This window comes from Xiphophorus couchianus, chromosome 20 (assembly GCF_001444195.1).
Source record: "Xiphophorus couchianus chromosome 20, X_couchianus-1.0, whole genome shotgun sequence".
Lineage (NCBI taxonomy): Eukaryota > Metazoa > Chordata > Actinopteri > Cyprinodontiformes > Poeciliidae > Xiphophorus > Xiphophorus couchianus.
The window spans coordinates 20,963,569-20,980,629 of NC_040247.1; positions in this window are offsets into that span (position 1 = coordinate 20,963,569).

The following is a 17,061-nucleotide window of genomic DNA, read 5'->3' on the forward strand; positions in this document are numbered from 1 at the left end:
AACTTTCAGAGCAATAGCAACACACAGTGGAGTTGGATTATTGTATTTGTTAATAAGCATCTCTTTTCCACTAAATATATGTAAGATTTAAAATACGGTGAGCATTCAGACGATTACTAATTTTATTTATTTATATGTTTGATTGTAATCGTGGAGATACCATGAGAACATGTGTAGTGTTCAGATGAGAAATGCCTTACTGAAGATATTGAATGTAGAGCAAATGGTTGTTTTGTCTTACTGAATGTGAGTAATTCAGCGGTTGCTGCAAGTCATTGTGGTTTAGGCTGTTTGCATTTCAACAGAGTTTTTGTGTTTAGTTTTCAAACTGAAAATGTAATTGCATTTGAGTGATGTAGTCTGCGAGCAAACCAAATATATATTAAAAGAAAATCCCAACTCTTATTTAAATAGGTAAGCAGCCAAGTTGATATTTAAATTCATTATTCAATAGCCGCAATTAGTTCTTTTCAAATTTCTCCAGAAAGTGCTCTCACAGCGTCCCTCTGTCAGACAAATCAAATAGCTGAAAATCTGGATATTTTTAAAACTATAACCTTCCCCAATCCTAATTATTGGGCACAAAAACCTTTTGCTAATGATCCCAAACTGTGCTAGGACACCATAGGTGGGATCAGCTAAGCAGCTGCAAGGTAATAACACAAGAATTATGTTAGGTAATGGAAGGAGATGCATTCTTGACCAATGGATTCCCAGTCTGACAGGTTCACAGGAGAAGAGTTGCCCTTAAGTTTTGCAGGAAATGTTTTGGTAGAGAATCATTTATTATTTGCATGTTGAAGAGAATAAGGATTTTACAGGAGGTGGGTGCATAAACAAATAACTGAAACAAAAGCCAATATACTAGACAATGCACTGAAGGTGTACTTGTGCATGGGAAAAAAATGGCAGTGAACTGAAGCTTCACAAAATCCAGGCAGATCAACAGCTAATCGCAGCGAGACTCTGGTGTCTGGTGTCTTGTTCCTTATTACATCACCATTATTTTTAGAGAAGAGCTGCTCTTCATCCAGACAAGCTTAAGGACACTCCAGCATCCTAATCAGAGGTTACTGATTGAATGACTTGGTTGAAGAAGTAGAGTATTTAAACAGGGAATGATTTTACAAATCCAGCCAAGTAAGAAACAAATTCTGCTTTCAAAAACAAGCCACAATTTAGAGAGTGTACGAGACAGATATTGCTACTGATATAAAAATATGTGTTTCTATGCATTGTGCAGAGATATATTTTGTACAGATATAGAAATATCAGTATTGATATAGAAATGTGTATTTTACCAAGGAGACTGAAAATATTGGTGGATAAACAACATTACGTTGTAGGAAAACTGTTTATCTGCTGACATCAGTGGCCAAACTAACTAGCCTGTGCATTCATGACAGGCTGTGTTGTAGAGACTAGAGAATAGTAGCGAGCAAGTGGGAGGATGTAAGTAGCCTGTACACGAGGATGACTGGCATCACTAAGACCCTCCTCCTGGCTCTGATTGGTTGTTTCTGACCAAATTGTGTATTTCTGCAGATAGAAGGATCAGGGAGGAAGATTTTTTTTCACAGATTGTTTCATGTTGTTCTGTGAGGACATAGTGGCAGTTTTAACAAATATATAAAAAACGTTTTTTTTTTTTTCAATAAAAGTTACCTACTACAGTCTTAAGGACTGACACACCACCAAACCCACACTCTCACACAAAGAAACATGATTACTTTGCCACAGAACCCATGTCTAGCAGCTTCTGTTATGCTTTTCTTTGACCGATCGATTTCCCCTCCTCAGAGAGCCACTGGCAGCATTATGTGTGTGGTCGTATGATACCACTTCTATCCCACTATATGTCACTGCCTCTGGAGGACTGTGGATGTGAAAGCACATATTGCTTTCCTGCAGGAGCTTAAGTAATAGGAAAGGTAATAAAAAGCGTAGCTGTTGGACCAATCATCTCTCAGACTCTAAGTAAGCCAGTCATTTGTAGTGGGTGTTCCAAGGACCTTCTGGGAACACTGAAGGATGCTGGTGTACTAGAGTGAAATAGATGATTATTTTTGCAGCAAAGAACAAAAAAAAAAAAACAACCTTCTCACTGAAAAGTAGATCTTGTTTATGTCATAAAAGATCACATATACTGGAAATATAGAATACGTTTATGTTTAAGGCTGATTGTCAAATTAGGTTTCCTTAAAAGTCTCCAAAATATGCAATGTTATATGTAAAAGGATGGGAAAAAAATTATTAGTGTGCATCTAACAAATCATTAAAATACTTGGCTTATGTAATATCTAAGCCTTTTATTTGAATCTGATGGATACAGGATCTCTTCTGCAACAATGAACAATAATCTTAGAAGGTCAGATTTGACATTTAGGGCTCCCTTTGTCAATGTCCCAAAGCAACATTAATGGAGAGACACGCACTGTTGATTGTGATTATTCTCAGTGAATCCCAGACAGCAAGATTTCCTCTGAACAAATGACACAAATGTTGTGCTGGTACACCTGAAGAACTATTTGATGTACTAATCACGATGCAAGTTACACATTAACCACACACACATTACAAACAGGCTGGCCTTTACAAACAAACCACATCAGAATATGCCGTTTACCTATATTTATGCAAGTATAGGTATCAATATAGATGTATTTGAGTCCAAGTCTGATGAAATTTGGGTCTTGATTCAATCAGTGAAAGGACAAGCAAAAGGACAATATTGGAAAAGCATGTGTACAGACAATAGTTAGTTGTTTAAACAGATTTTAGGATTTGTCAAACAATGCGAGGAATTTAGAAAAAAAAAAAATCTAGACTTAACTCAGGAAAGAGGTTTTAAATAAAGTTGCTTGTAGAATGCTACTTTACTTAAAGTAGCATTTAAATCGCCAGTTTGACGCGCAGTTATATTTCCAAAGAGCTGCTGTTTTCTACTGTTCATATATTTTAAGCATAATTTAATCTTAATCCTTATTTTTATGTTGTGTCTGTCATGATGGGTCCTAGTTTCTTTACCCACATACAAAACACCACCAGGAGAACAGATGATCAGATGAATAAAGTTTATTTTTACAAAGAGGAAAAGTGAGATTGTGTAGTTCTTGTCCTTGGGGTTGGAGACAAGGGTCGTCTGTATTATGAAGAGCAGCGAGAAAGAGATGGTGAGTTTGAGGTTGTCGGAAAGTGGAAATTCAGGAGAAATTAGACTGATCTTACTAGAGATGAATATAAAACTTCTGCCAGGGGGGCAATGCCATGGTTTCCGGGGTATGGTCCCTTTGTGGGTGTCCTTGAAGTGGTCCGGGTTCCAGTGTGACGTCTTGACGGAGTGAGTTCTTCGCAGGTAGATGTAGAGGCTGCAGTGGAGGGCGGACAGGTAGGTTCAGGTGTGGAGGAACGAGGAGCGAACCGACTGCCAGCTGGGAATCCAGAAACGGTTTATGGTTAATCTGCAGAGGCGAAGAAGGGACTCGGGCAACCAGTGGGTAACAATCCACGGCGTCACGAAGGGAGGAAGCCAGAAAGCCAGGACTCGGGCTTCACAGGAGAATTTCCAAGGTGTCGCAAGGAAACACCTGAGAGAGGCAACAAGGACTAATTACTAGAAGTAATTTCAGAGAAACACTGAGAGCTAGCGCAGAGGGGCGCAGAGTACCATAACTGGCAAACACTCAGGGGTCAAAGTGCTGCGCAGCCTGCTCCTCATATACTCCAGGATGATTGAGTGATGAATCGCAGGTGCGCTCACAGTCAGCGGGCACGCCCTCCAAGGTGTGCAGCCTCTAGTCACCATCTAGTGGATGAAGAGGGAAGCAGCAGGCAACAGAAAATCTCCACAAAGAGCCAAAACCCCGGTTCCCAACAGTGTCAGTGTTAATCTGAGCGATAAGTGGCCGGCATGCTTTTTATGGAAACATTTCTGTAGCGTATTCACTTCATCTTTAGGAGCATCAAAGTGTTTAAGGTGAAACAATGTATAAAGCAGCTTGTGCTCATAAATGACATCAGTTCTGTAACCACAAATGAGTGATAAATTAATGTAAAATGCAAGAACCTCTTCTGTGTTCAAATAGAAAAAGCAAATTCCTATTTCATTTGAACTCTTTTCATTCCTCCTGATAGATTTTTAAATTTATGTTCGCTTGCTTGCCACCTCACCTCCACTGTTTCTTCCCAGAACATCGACCCTCACTCCTCCTGTCTCCTGCAGCCTCACGTTCTCTTGGCCTTGTCATCCTATTTCACAAGGATCTTTGCAAAGCAGATGGCTGCTTCAGTGCTCATACGTAGTCTGAAGCCATAAATTTCCAGGGTTTTATGCACAGTTATATTTCTAGGCCTTCACATGAACGTCTGAAGGCTTTTCATTTTGTTGGTGGTGATTGGCAATAAGTAAGAAAATAAATTGCCCTGTTTTAGGACGCTCTGGGGAATGGCAAACCAACACCTAGAGGCAAAGAATAAGAGTTTGATATGATGTTGGAGAAAATAACAACAGGTCTTTTAAAATACATGCAGAGTGACTGGACTCACCAGATATCTGCCTTGCCAAGTTTTGAGCTGAACAAAAGAGAGGATGTTGTTTGACTAATACATGTGCATGTCAAGGAATTATGATGTCATATGGTGTAAGTTCATTAGAGGAACACATTTCAAGTGTTTATAACTGTTCACTTGGTGAATGACTGGTGCTGCAGGTTCCCCCACACCACAGCTGCATGCACACATACTGTACTTGGCAGATGTTTTATGCTGAATGCCCTTTCAGATGCAACCCCTCTTATAAGCAACAGGATTTCACAATTCTCTCTCCTCCCTGCTAAATGCAAACTTGCAAATCTAGCCACAACCACAGCACTTTTCTTCCTCTTTGGTGAGCTGTATTCATTCTGACCGTGCACACTCCGTGTCCACAGTAAACATGCCCAAAAGCAATGGAAAAAATCATTAAGCTTAAACGAAAATATGCATAAATCTATATCTTTTATTGTTTTGTCACATGGCTGACCTCCAAGGTTGCCCTGGGCAGGGAGCAATATTACCAGTTTCAAAACGAACCACTAAAACCAGAGCAACACTTGCAACTAAATCTAGAGAAACTCATCTATGTGTTTCTCTTTAGTTACAACTTCCAGAAAACTGCAAAACAGCTGAAACACTGAGTTCCTTTAAATCATGACTAAAAATCCACCTGAATTGATTTTGAATCATAACAAGTGGAAAATTGATCAACATATTCGACATGCATTAATGACGTTGATGATGGCACTCATCATAATGTAATGTTCGTCACTGGTTTCTCAGTTATTGGCTGCATGTTGTTTCATGACTTTTTATTTTTGTGGTTTTAATGACGTAAAGCGCTTTGAATTAATTTAAGTCTGTTCAAATGTAAAGCATGAATGTGTTGAAAATATGCAAATAAACTTGATTTATCGATTAAATATAGCAGCTTTACAAAACACAGAAGATTTACAGCAAAACAAAACAAAAAAACAACTGAACTATAACGGGAGCTGCCACACAAAAAGCAGAGGAGCATTATAATTGACACTTTTACTAACATCTGCTTCTATTCCAGTTTAATTTCAACCTTCACCTAAATCAAATTTGTTCTGCAACTAAAACAAACTACTTCCCTTCATCAATTTCTTCTTAAGTATTTCATCAGCCTTAGAAGTGCTGCTAACTCATTAAAGACTCCTGGATCTGCTTCATGCTGTTGCTCACTGTTCCACAAGTGCAACCCTGCTGCTATTACATAATCATGCAATGCAAAGCATGGCAGTCATTGTTTCCAAGATCTTTTTATGGCCTTTCTGCTCCACTGGACGGTTTTAAGTGGGGGACAACAGGCGGGACGAGAGAGAGCAACGAGGAGTTTGTGAGGAGCGTACATTAGTCAGAAAGTCTCAAGTCCGGAAAAGCAGAGTTTTCTTTAAATGTTGAGATCAACAGAAAAAGGGTTTTGTTAAAAATATAGTCAAAAGTTTCAAATCGAATATGTGTCACATTCCTGGGGAGTTTTAACAATAACACTCTTAATCTACATTTATTTATTTGATGTGGTTATTGTTTCACACAATTTCTGGGTCAGATACGCAACGTCTGTGTGTAACTGTTGAAAGCTGTCAGAATGTTTAAAACAGCGTTATCTTCCTCTGCTGCCCGAGGAATGTCAAACCTCCACTATCTACTCTGCTACGCGGTGCGAGGACAAGAAGGAGGGTAAGGAAACAAGTGAAAGAGCGTGAAAACCACAGATTGCTTTGCTCTATGTTTTATGAACCTGATTCTAGGTGAGATGTTACAGCTGAAGATTTTTACCAACACTTCTGCTCTTTTGACCACAGTGAGGCAACCAGGTTTTGAGGGGAGAAAGCTTTCAAAACCACATAAGGATCAGGAGTGCCTCATTCGTTCCCTGAGGTTCCTCCGTTACTTCCACTCGTCTAAATTATTCAGTCTTTTAAAAAAATCAATAATACTTATTTCTAAACCCATTACATGTTAGTAGCTTAGCTCCAGGAGGAAAGAGAGAGAGAGAGAGAAAAAAAAACATTTGTGCCACTATGTTTCAAAATATTTGGACTGAAACCTTTAAAGTAGCATTTAGAAGATAACAAATTCATTTAAAAAAAATATTGCTCTTATTATAGAATTATTAAGTCAGGAAATTAATGTTAGCATTTTATTTTTAGTGTTTAGCCATTCTTATAAAGAACACGGTTCTCTGCTGGTGAAACGTCTTTTAATCAGGCTCAGAAAGTGAGTTTCAACTAGTTTTACAATGTATGTCTAAACAGACTAAATCAAATTAAAACAAGCGATAAGATCAATCAACTTCATTTAAATATATATCTACATATCATAGCTGGCATAATAATGAGAGTTATCATGAAGACTGAAAAGTTAATGGGATGTTGTGAGGAAAATAAAGTTTAACTTAATCTCAGAAAAAAAAAATCTCTATTATAGAGTAAGATGGCAACAAGTTTGGTACTTCAAAAAAAAGTCATGCTTATGTGTTTTTTGTTCTGAATCATGATGAGCACATTGTGATTTTAGCATCTATTTCGCCCTGGTTTGCTATTTTTTCTTCATGTTCCTTAAGGACTCACTTGGTATACATACGAGCAGTTTTCTGCTAAATTACTTGGGAAAAAAAAGAAAAACATTGTTGAATTTTAGACAACTCCATATAGTCTCAGAGCTCCCACAACATTTAGTCAAGTCTGTCACTTTGGATGGGCATTCACGTTGTCAGAGTGATGCTTAAATCTGTGAGTGTCTCAGTTCGTTTCCTCAGAGACAAGCAGTCAGTCAGAGCTGAGTGTTTCTACATGGATGGTCACACAGTTAAACCAAGGCGGTGCTGAAAAAGATACGCTGTGTCACACATACATAGCTACTAACAAGATGTTGTCTCATTTTTTTCTACCTGAAATATTATTTTAGCATTAAGAACCTATCGTTGTTAATCTGGTATGAATGAAAATGAACTGATTCTTGAGCGTGGCAAAATCTATCTGTTGAAAAGTGTGATTAATATTTTACAAATCACAAGAACTTGAAACTCCTCTATTACAAGAGGTGAGTTGAATTAATGTTATAAAGACAATTACTATAATTCTCTACCAAGTATCTATTTGTATTTCCTTTTATCGATATCTTTAAACCCTAAAAAATGGATCAACTTTAGTTCACACTTTGCAGCAGTGACACACATCAATGCTGCATTGACTCCAGATGAGCCATGGCAACCCCTGTTTTTAGTCATTATTTTCATAAATGTGCAGCATTATTGCTTAGCCTAATATGGACCAACTTCATATTTGACTCTTGAATATTTTGATGAAGAGATTGATTCATATTTGTATCATTGTCTTTGTCTCATACTGAAGGTTAATTAAAACCTACTTCTGTGACAACTGGAAACTTTTTTGCATAACATATTGTTCACTTTCACCCAGATGGTTTTCTTAGCATCAGTTCAAACAAAACGTCATCTAAAGGCAACATGAATCTATTTCTTTGATGTGGAGTATTTTATTTTTTTCAGACATTTTGCATCCGATATTGTCTTTCATCTGGAGATGATTCACAAAGCAGATTGCCTGCAGATGTAAACACACCCTTCAACTCTCGCAGTTTTGAGCAATTTGTCCCATTACTACATCATGTTGCAGTTGTTCTCTCTTCACAGACAGCACAGCAGGCTCACTGCAGTGATAAAAGAGGTAGACAACAGAACTTACAAAAGGCAAAGCTTAAAATTCTGGAGAAATACAGAAAAATAAGGTTTGCCTTCGGAATTAAAAAAAAAAAGACATTAAACTTAGACAGTTGGTCTGCTTTGAGAAGTGATTTTTAAGAATATTGGGTAAATGTCAGTGGAAGTGAGGAGTGATTATTGAAAATGTGACACTCCTGACCAGTTTTTTTTTTTCATTGCAAGCCAGCAGCAGCACAGCTTGCCGTTTTTTCCCGTTATATTCTCCTGCATCTCCCAGCTTGTAGCTGGTGGACGCAGGATAGAAGCTTTCAGCAAACAACACCATCAGTGTAGAATCTGAGTAGAGCTACAAAGAGTTACTTTGAGAAATTTTAATTGCAGACTAGTTGAAGATTTTATTCTAGATTGGTAGAATTTTTATCCTCTCATTTCTTGTGGAATCTGTAAAGACAAGTTGAGTTGTGTTTTAATTATTTTTTGTATTTAATTTAAATTTTTTTTTGTTTTGTTAAATAAATTACATGATATATAATGGAATTTATTGTTGCTTTCTTTTATTATTAAGGCTTCATAGCCTTCATTTGAGTGGTTGGACCTGAAAGTGAGAGAGGCTGAAGACATGTGGTAAAGGTCATCAGGTCAGGATTCAAACCTGTGACGGAAATGTCAAAGACTAAGGCCTCCGTACGTGGTTTGTGCATTACTCATGTGCCACCACAGCATCCCAGCTGAACTGTAACTATGCACAATTGTAAAGATTTTTCTTTGTAAGATTTCTTTGTGTATGATGAGTTTTTGTAATGATTTAAGGCATTTACAGAAGCAGCTCCAATGTCAAAACTGAACCTCAAAGTTGAAACATAACTGATGCTTTAATTCACCAATCCAAACACAAGATTATTGCTAAATCAACTTCACCCCTTAATGTGATGGTTAAAGCCCCATTATGTTCTCTACATGGTACATAAACCCCCACAGTTTTGTCATTTGCTGCAGCAGGACTGCTGTTACAGATACAATGACCTACCTGGGGATAAAGAGACATCATTTTCAAAAGCTTTGCATCACTGCTGTATATTGTCAAAGCATAGTACCAAAATGGAGCAGACACAGAGCTTTCTAATGGTTTGGAAAAATATAACAATCGTAACTCCCTATGGGTAAAATGACATTCTCAGTAGAAAGCTGTGCTGGTTAATGGAAGAGAATCAAAACATTTGGAGGTGAGGACAGTGGGAAAATTCACTATAAACGTTTTGGTTATGCAACAACATTTATTGCTTCTTAAAAAGATATGGAAAGACAACCTGATTCAAAGAAAAACATGATTTTTCTCTTTTTTAAAAGAGAAAAGTTTAAATAGAATTAATTTGATTTTAAAATTCTAGCTGATTTTAGCTTCCTAAAACAGTGTAATTTAGCATGTTTTAAATTTTTCACTACTACCATAGTAAAAGTCTCTTAGTAAATGCAAATGTAGGGTGCAATTTGGTATTGCGCCTTGATTTTGATCAATAAGTTCATATTAAAAAAACTTTAAAAAATCAAAACTGTTAATTTTGGCTAAAAGTGTCTCACGAATTTATCAAAATACATTGGCTTTAAATGTGTTAAAACATCAACAACAAAAAAAATAATTAAACATTCATTTATATTTTAATTCTGTTAAACCAAAACATTTATCCATAGCAACACTTTGCTTTTCTTACATTTTGCATGTCAATTTCATTTTAACTAGGGCCCTAAAGGAAAGTGGGTTTTCTTTGGCTTCCTGTTAGAGTAAAACAATATAGAGTTTCTTAATGATACAATCTATTTTGTGAAGTGCACCAGACCCTCCTGCAGCAAAATATCTACACAACAGGATTCTGCCACCCCTATAGTTCACAGTCAGAAGTGATGCTCAGGCTTTTACTTCTAAATGTAATGATGGTCATGATGATCTGCAATTTTACTTTCATCTCCAAAAAATCAATCATGTGTCCTTCTCAAAAGTCTGGCTTTTTCTTTCTGTGTGACTTTTAAGCCCATTCCCATCAATGATTTGTTTCACTGTGGACAATGACATTTGTGTATCAGTTTCAACCAGCATCTTCACAAGGTCTTTTACCTTTGTTCTGGGTTTGAGTCGCACATTTTCACCCCGAAATAGTTTATCTCCAGGACACAGAACCCATCTCTAAGCTGGACATAAAAATTGGCATTTATACTTGTCTGATTTCATTCATAGTCTTTTGTCTGCTTCTAAATGAGCTGTTTTAAATTGACGTATCAGAAGCTTACAAAGCCATGATATCATCACATGGGTTTTCCCAAATGTAATGGAAAAAAATTCTCATTATTATGAGATTTAGCAAAGAGAAATGTAAGAGAGGCACTATCTTGTTCTGTTAATGCTGTTCTGCTCAATTCCACATACCTCATCTCCTGTGTGACTGAATCATTACTTGAGCTCGAGAAGAGAATCATGAAGTAACAGAAAGGTTGAACTGTGCAAAGAAAGGGGTGACCAGCAGAGATGGGAAAGGTTAATTGAAATTGACTGAAAAGTCATGGAGATGAGCACAGGAAGACAACCACCAGGAAATGTTTGTTTACCTAAGCCTGGGTTTTATTCATGTATTGATCAAAATATGGTTTATGGAGTCTTGAGATATTTCTTTTCCACTTCACTGAACTGACAAAATAGAACAAAGAGTTCACAAAGGTAAAATCATCGAAGACATTTATTTTCTACAAACTTTAATAAAAAAATTGACAAAGAAGTCTCCCTTCCTTTTCAGCAGCAATAGTATTTCTAATAAGTTGCTTTAATTGTGTCTTGTTTGAGGTCACTGATTCTCTTTGTGATGTTTATGTGTAATCATCTCTGACAAGATCCAAGGCTGATATGAAGGGGAAGCATCAGACACAACAGCCACTTACTCTTTCCGATTACTTCTCACACTGAAACATAATCAATGCACCTGCCTCCTTACGGAAAAACATTTTGGACAAAACAATACTTTTGCAAGGTCTTGGAAATTTAAGATGTGCTGATTTCACAACAGATGTGGGGTTAAGACCTCCTCCATGGGCTGCCACCTTATCGTGGTGGAGGGGTTTGAGTGCCCCAATGATCCTAGGAGCTATGCTGTCTGGGGCTTCATGCCCCTGGTAGGGTCACCCAAGGCAGACAGGTCCTAGGTGAGGGACCAGACAAAGTGCAGCCCGAAGACCCCAATGATGAAGGAAAACCTTGGACTTGGTGTTCCCTCGCCCGGACGCGGGTCACCGGGGCCCCACTCTGGAGCCAGGCCTGGAGGGGGGGCACGATGGCGAGCGTCTGGTGGCCGGGCTTTTACCCATGGAGCCCGGCCGGGCTCAGCCCGAAGAGGAAACATGGGCCCCCCCTCCCATGGGCCCACCACCCGTGGGAGGGGCCAAAGGGGTCGGGTGCACTGTGTGATGGGTGGCGGCCAAGGGAGGGGACCCTGGCGGTCCGATCCTCGGTTGCAGAAACTGGCTCTTGGGACGTGGAATGTCACCTCTCTGGTGGGGAAGGAGCCGGAGCTAGTGCGTGAGGTCGAGAGGTTCCGGCTAGAAATAGTCGGTCTCACCTCGACGCATGGCTCTGGTTCTGGAACCAGTCTCCTTGAGAGGGGCTGGACATACTTCCACTCTGGAGTTGCCCAGGGAGAGAGACGTCGGGCAGGAGTGGGCATACTTGTTGCTCCCCATCTCGGCGCCTGTACGTTGGGGTTTACCCCGGTGAACGAGAGGGTAGCATCCCTCCGCCTACGGGTGGGGGGACGGGTTCTGACTGTCGTTTGTGCTTACGGGCCGAACGACAGTTCAGATTACCCACCCTTTTTGGAGTCCTTAGAGGGGGTACTGGAGAGTGCTCCTCCTGGGGACTCCCTTGTTCTGCTGGGGGACTTCAACGCTCACGTGGGCAACGACAGTGAGACCTGGAGGGGCGTGGTTGGGAGGAACGGCCCACCCGACCTGAACTCGAGCGGTGTTCTGTTGCTGGACTTCTGTGCTCGCCATGGATTGTCCATAACGAACACCATGTTCAAGCATAAGGGTGTCCATATGTGCACTTGGCACCAGGACACCCTAGGCCGCAGTTCGATGATCGACTTTGTCATCGTTTCATCGGATCTGCGGCCGTATGTCTTGGACACTCGGGTGAAGAGAGGTGCGGAGCTGTCCACTGACCACTACCTGGTGGTGAGTTGGCTCCGGTGGCGGGGGCGAAAGCCGGTCAGACCTGGCAGGCCCAAACGTGTTGTGAGGGTCTGCTGGGCACGTCTGGCGGAATCCCCTGTGAGACGGAGCTTTAACTCCCATCTCCGGCAAAACTTCGAACACGTCCCGGGGGAGGTGGGGGACATGGAGTCTGAGTGGACCGTGTTCCGTGCCTCCATTGTCGAGGCGGCCGATCGGAGCTGTGGCCGCAAGGTTGTCGGTGCCTGTCGCGGCGGCAACCCTCGAACCCGTTGGTGGACACCTTCGGTGAGGGATGCCGTCAGGCTGAAGAAGGAGTCCTATCGAGCCTTTTTGGCCTGTGGGACTCCGGAAGCAGCTGATGGGTACCGGCGGGCGAAGCGGCATGCGGCTCGGGCGGTTGCTGAGGCAAAAACCCGGGTGTGGGAGGAGTTTGGAGAGGCCATGGAGAAAGACTTCCGCACGGCTTCGAGGCGATTCTGGTCCACCATCCGGCGTCTCAGGGGGGGGAAGCGGTGCAGCACCAACACTGTTTATAGTGGGGATGGTGTGCTGCTGACCTCTACTCGGGACGTTGTGGGCCGGTGGGCAGAGTACTTCGAAGACCTCCTCAATCCCACCAACATGCCTTCCACTGAGGAAGCGGAGCCTGGGGACTCTGGGTTGGGCTCTCCAATCTCTGGGGGCGAGGTCGCCGAGGTGGTTAAAAAGCTCCTCGGTGGCAAGGCCCCGGGGGTGGATGAGATCCGCCCGGAGTTCCTTAAGGCTCTGGATGTTGTAGGGTTGTGTTGGTTGACGCGACTCTGCAATATCGCATGGACATCGGGGGCAGTTCCCCTGGATTGGCAGACTGGGGTGGTGGTCCCCCTGTTCAAAAAGGGGGACCGGAGGGTGTGCTCCAATTATAGAGGGGTCACACTCTTAAGCCTTCCTGGCAAGGTCTATTCAGGGGTCCTGGAGAGGAGGGTCCGTCGGATAGTCGAACCTCGGATTCAGGAAGAGCAGTGTGGTTTTCGTCCTGGTCGTGGAACACTGGACCAGCTCTACACCCTCAGCAGGGTCCTGGAGGGTGCATGGGAGTTCGCCCAACCAGTCTACATGTGTTTTGTGGACTTGGAGAAGGCGTTCGACCGTGTCCCTCGGGGAGCCCTGTGGGGGGTTCTCCGGGAGTATGGGGTACCGGGCCCTTTGATACGGGCTGTCAGGTCCCTGTATGACCGGTGTCAGAGTCTGGTCCGCATTGCCGGCAGTAAGTCGGGCTCGTTTCCGGTGAGAGTTGGACTCCGCCAGGGCTGCCCTTTGTCACCGATTCTGTTCATCACTTTCATGGACAGAATTTCTAGGCGCAGCCAAGGTGTTGAGGGGATCCGATTTGGTGGCCTCAGGATCTCATCTCTGCTTTTCGCAGACGATGTGGTCCTTTTGGCTTCATCAGATCGTGATCTGCAGCTCTCGCTGGATCGGTTCGCAGCCGAGTGTGAAGCGGCCGGGATGGGGATCAGTGCCTCCAAATCCGAGGCCATGGTCTTGAGCCGGAAAAGGGTAGAGTGCCTTCTCCGGGTCAGGGGGGGTGTCCTGCCCCAAGTGGAGGAGTTTAAGTATCTCGGGATCTTGTTCACGAATGGGGGAAGAAGGGAGCGGGAGATCGACAGGCGGATTGGCGCAGCGTCTGCTGTCAAGCGGGCGCTGTACCGGTCCGTCGTGGTGAAGAGAGAGCTGAGCCAAAAAGCGAAGCTCTCGATTTACCGGTCGATCTACGTTCCCACCCTCATCTATGGTCATGAGCTTTGGGTCATGACCGAAAGAACGAGATCGCGGATACAAGCGGCCGAAATGGGTTTTCTCCGTAGGGTGGCTGGGCTCTCCCTTAGAGATAGGGTGAGAAGCTCAGTCATCCGGGAGGGACTCAGAGTAGAGCCGCTGCTCCTTCACATCGAGAGGAGCCAGTTGAGGTGGCTTGGGCATCTGGTCAGGATGCCTCCTGGACGCCTCCCTGGTGAGGTGTTCCGGGCACGTCCCACCGGGAGGAGGCCCCGGGGAAGACCCAGGACACGCTGGAGGGACTATGTCTCTCGGCTGGCCTGGGAACGCCTCGGGATTCCCCCGGAGGAGCTGGAAGAAGTGGCTGGGGAGAGGGAAGTCTGGGCCTCCCTTCTGAAGCTGCTACCCCCGCGACCCGACCTCGGATAAGCGGAAGAAGATGGATGGATGGATGGATGGATGGATGGATGGATGGATGTGGGGTTAAGAGCACTTAACACATCTGTTAAAAAACAACTTCCATTTGCATTTTGCTAAAAGCCGTATAGCCATTGCATGTGAATGAAGGTGCACTGGTCATGTAGATGAATGCTTTTGCAAAATCTAACACTATAACCCATGTAGCTTTGGCAGCATCTTGTTGTGGGGAACATTCCTTTCAGCAGGACCAAGGAAGATGGCAAGAACTAATTGTAACTGTGTGGCTCAGTTGGGCCATTTCCACATAACTCTAGATGGAGCTTTCCTGGGTTTTGTTGTCAGATTTGTGTTGTTTACTGCCTGTCGCTCCCTTCCTTCCTCATCCCGTTTCCTTTACTGACCTTTACTTTTAATAAAGGTCACCAGAGCCAAAGACTATTAAAAATAGAAATGAAATGCTATTTGCATTTGCAGTGAATAATAAAAACAAATGCATGCAGGATTTTTATTTGTATACTTAACTATTTTAATTCGTTTACTTATATGCTACTTTGTGTTTATTGATGAAGGAAAATCCCAATTAAATAAGTAATAAATATTGAAGTTAGCATGGCAAAATGTCAACAAAAAAACCTGCTGGCTATGGATGCAGTCCAAGGCAAAATACATCAAAAATAGACAATAAATAAACAAATAAAATAAAAACTCTCAAGCTAACTTCATTGAATAAACCAGAATAATTTATGAAAGGTTTTTTGGAATTTTTTCTGCTTTATTGATGTTCTTTTAGCTTTTAGATTGACACATAAACTTGTAAGCTTTAACAGTTAAAGAGTTAATGTCAGATTTATGTCCAGCCTTCATCAGATGATTTAGAAGATAATGGATATAATTTGGATATTTAAACAAACATTAGCATTAAGTTTCTGATTGAGTCATGAAGCCTGTGTATCAGGCGTTTGGTTTGAACAGGTAAAGGTTTGATTGCGGTATGGAACTAATTTCCCTCTGAGCATGTTAACCAGCCTCAGTGTTTGTTAGGAACATGTCAACTGAGTTCACACCTCTCAGCTCCTCTCCTGGTGTGAACAAGAGGTCTTTGGAAGTGTGTCTTTTATTCGCAGTTTATTTCACAGAGCCCAGTGGACATGGATGACCTCACCATCCGTCTGCACCATCTCAGCCCTGCAGAGGCATGTAAACAACAATCCAGCTGACAAGTGGAAGTGATAAGCTCCTAATGTGGGTTGCCGTTCAGTTAGTGTCAAACTTTGCAGCTCAGTGAAAAATGTTTGCATTGAAAAATACTCAATTATCCTCCCAAAATGTAAAGATTTGGAGTTTGTTTTTCAGTTGTTAATTTTCAGTTTTGTGTTTCTGTTAGATCCTTTTTGTGTTTATTTCTCAATCAATCAAATTTTATTTACATAGCACATTTCAGCAGCAAGGCATTTCAAAGTGCTTTACATCATATCAAACACAGAAACACAATGCAACATAGAATCAACAATCAAAACACAACATTAAGTCAGGTCCCATCAATAAATTTGTAATTGATTACGTTTCTAATACAATCCTAAACAGGTGGGTTTTTAGTCAAGTTTGCATCCATAAAAGGTTTACCTGTTACACTCCTACTGTGTTATATGGAACAAAATACCTATTGCTATTTTTATTTCCACTCATGCTCACAATCACAGTTTAAAATGATGTAGACAGCTTTTTAATGGGCTTCTGGCACATTAAAATGTGGCTTAATTTCTGTGTTAATTAAGCCACTTTCTCTCAGCTCCTTGGTTCTGGGTGCTCCTGGTCGGTATCACCTGGCTCTCATAACATTCATCCAGCAGCTAGCTGCCTTGTTGGGAAACTTATTAATCTTCCTCTTAACAACACATAGATTCCCTTCGGGGTTCAGGTTAGTGGAGTTTCCTGGCTAATCGAGAACAGGAACACTATGGTCATTGAACCAGCTTTTGGAATCTTTGGCAGTGCCAAGTCCTGCTGGGAAGAAAAATCAGCATCTTCATTAAGCTTGTCAGCAGAGGGAAACATGAAATGCTCTAGAATTTTCTGGCAGACTGCTGCATTGACTGTGGATTTCAGAAAACACACTGGACACTATTGGTCAACACCAGCAGACTATATGGTACCTCAAATGATCACTGGACTTCAAGCGACGAGGATTCTGTGCCTCTCCACTCTTCCTCCAGACGCTGGAAAATTGATTTCCAAATTAAATGCAAAACTTTCATCTGAAAACTGGACTCTGGATCATTGCGCAACTCCTTTTCTTCTTCGTCCAGGTAAGACACCTCTGACGTCGTCTCAGGAGTGGCTTGACAAGGGGAATATTTGTGAATATGAAGTGGCTCTTAATAGACTGACTCCTGCTTCAGCCTTGTGAAGCTCCTCCAAAT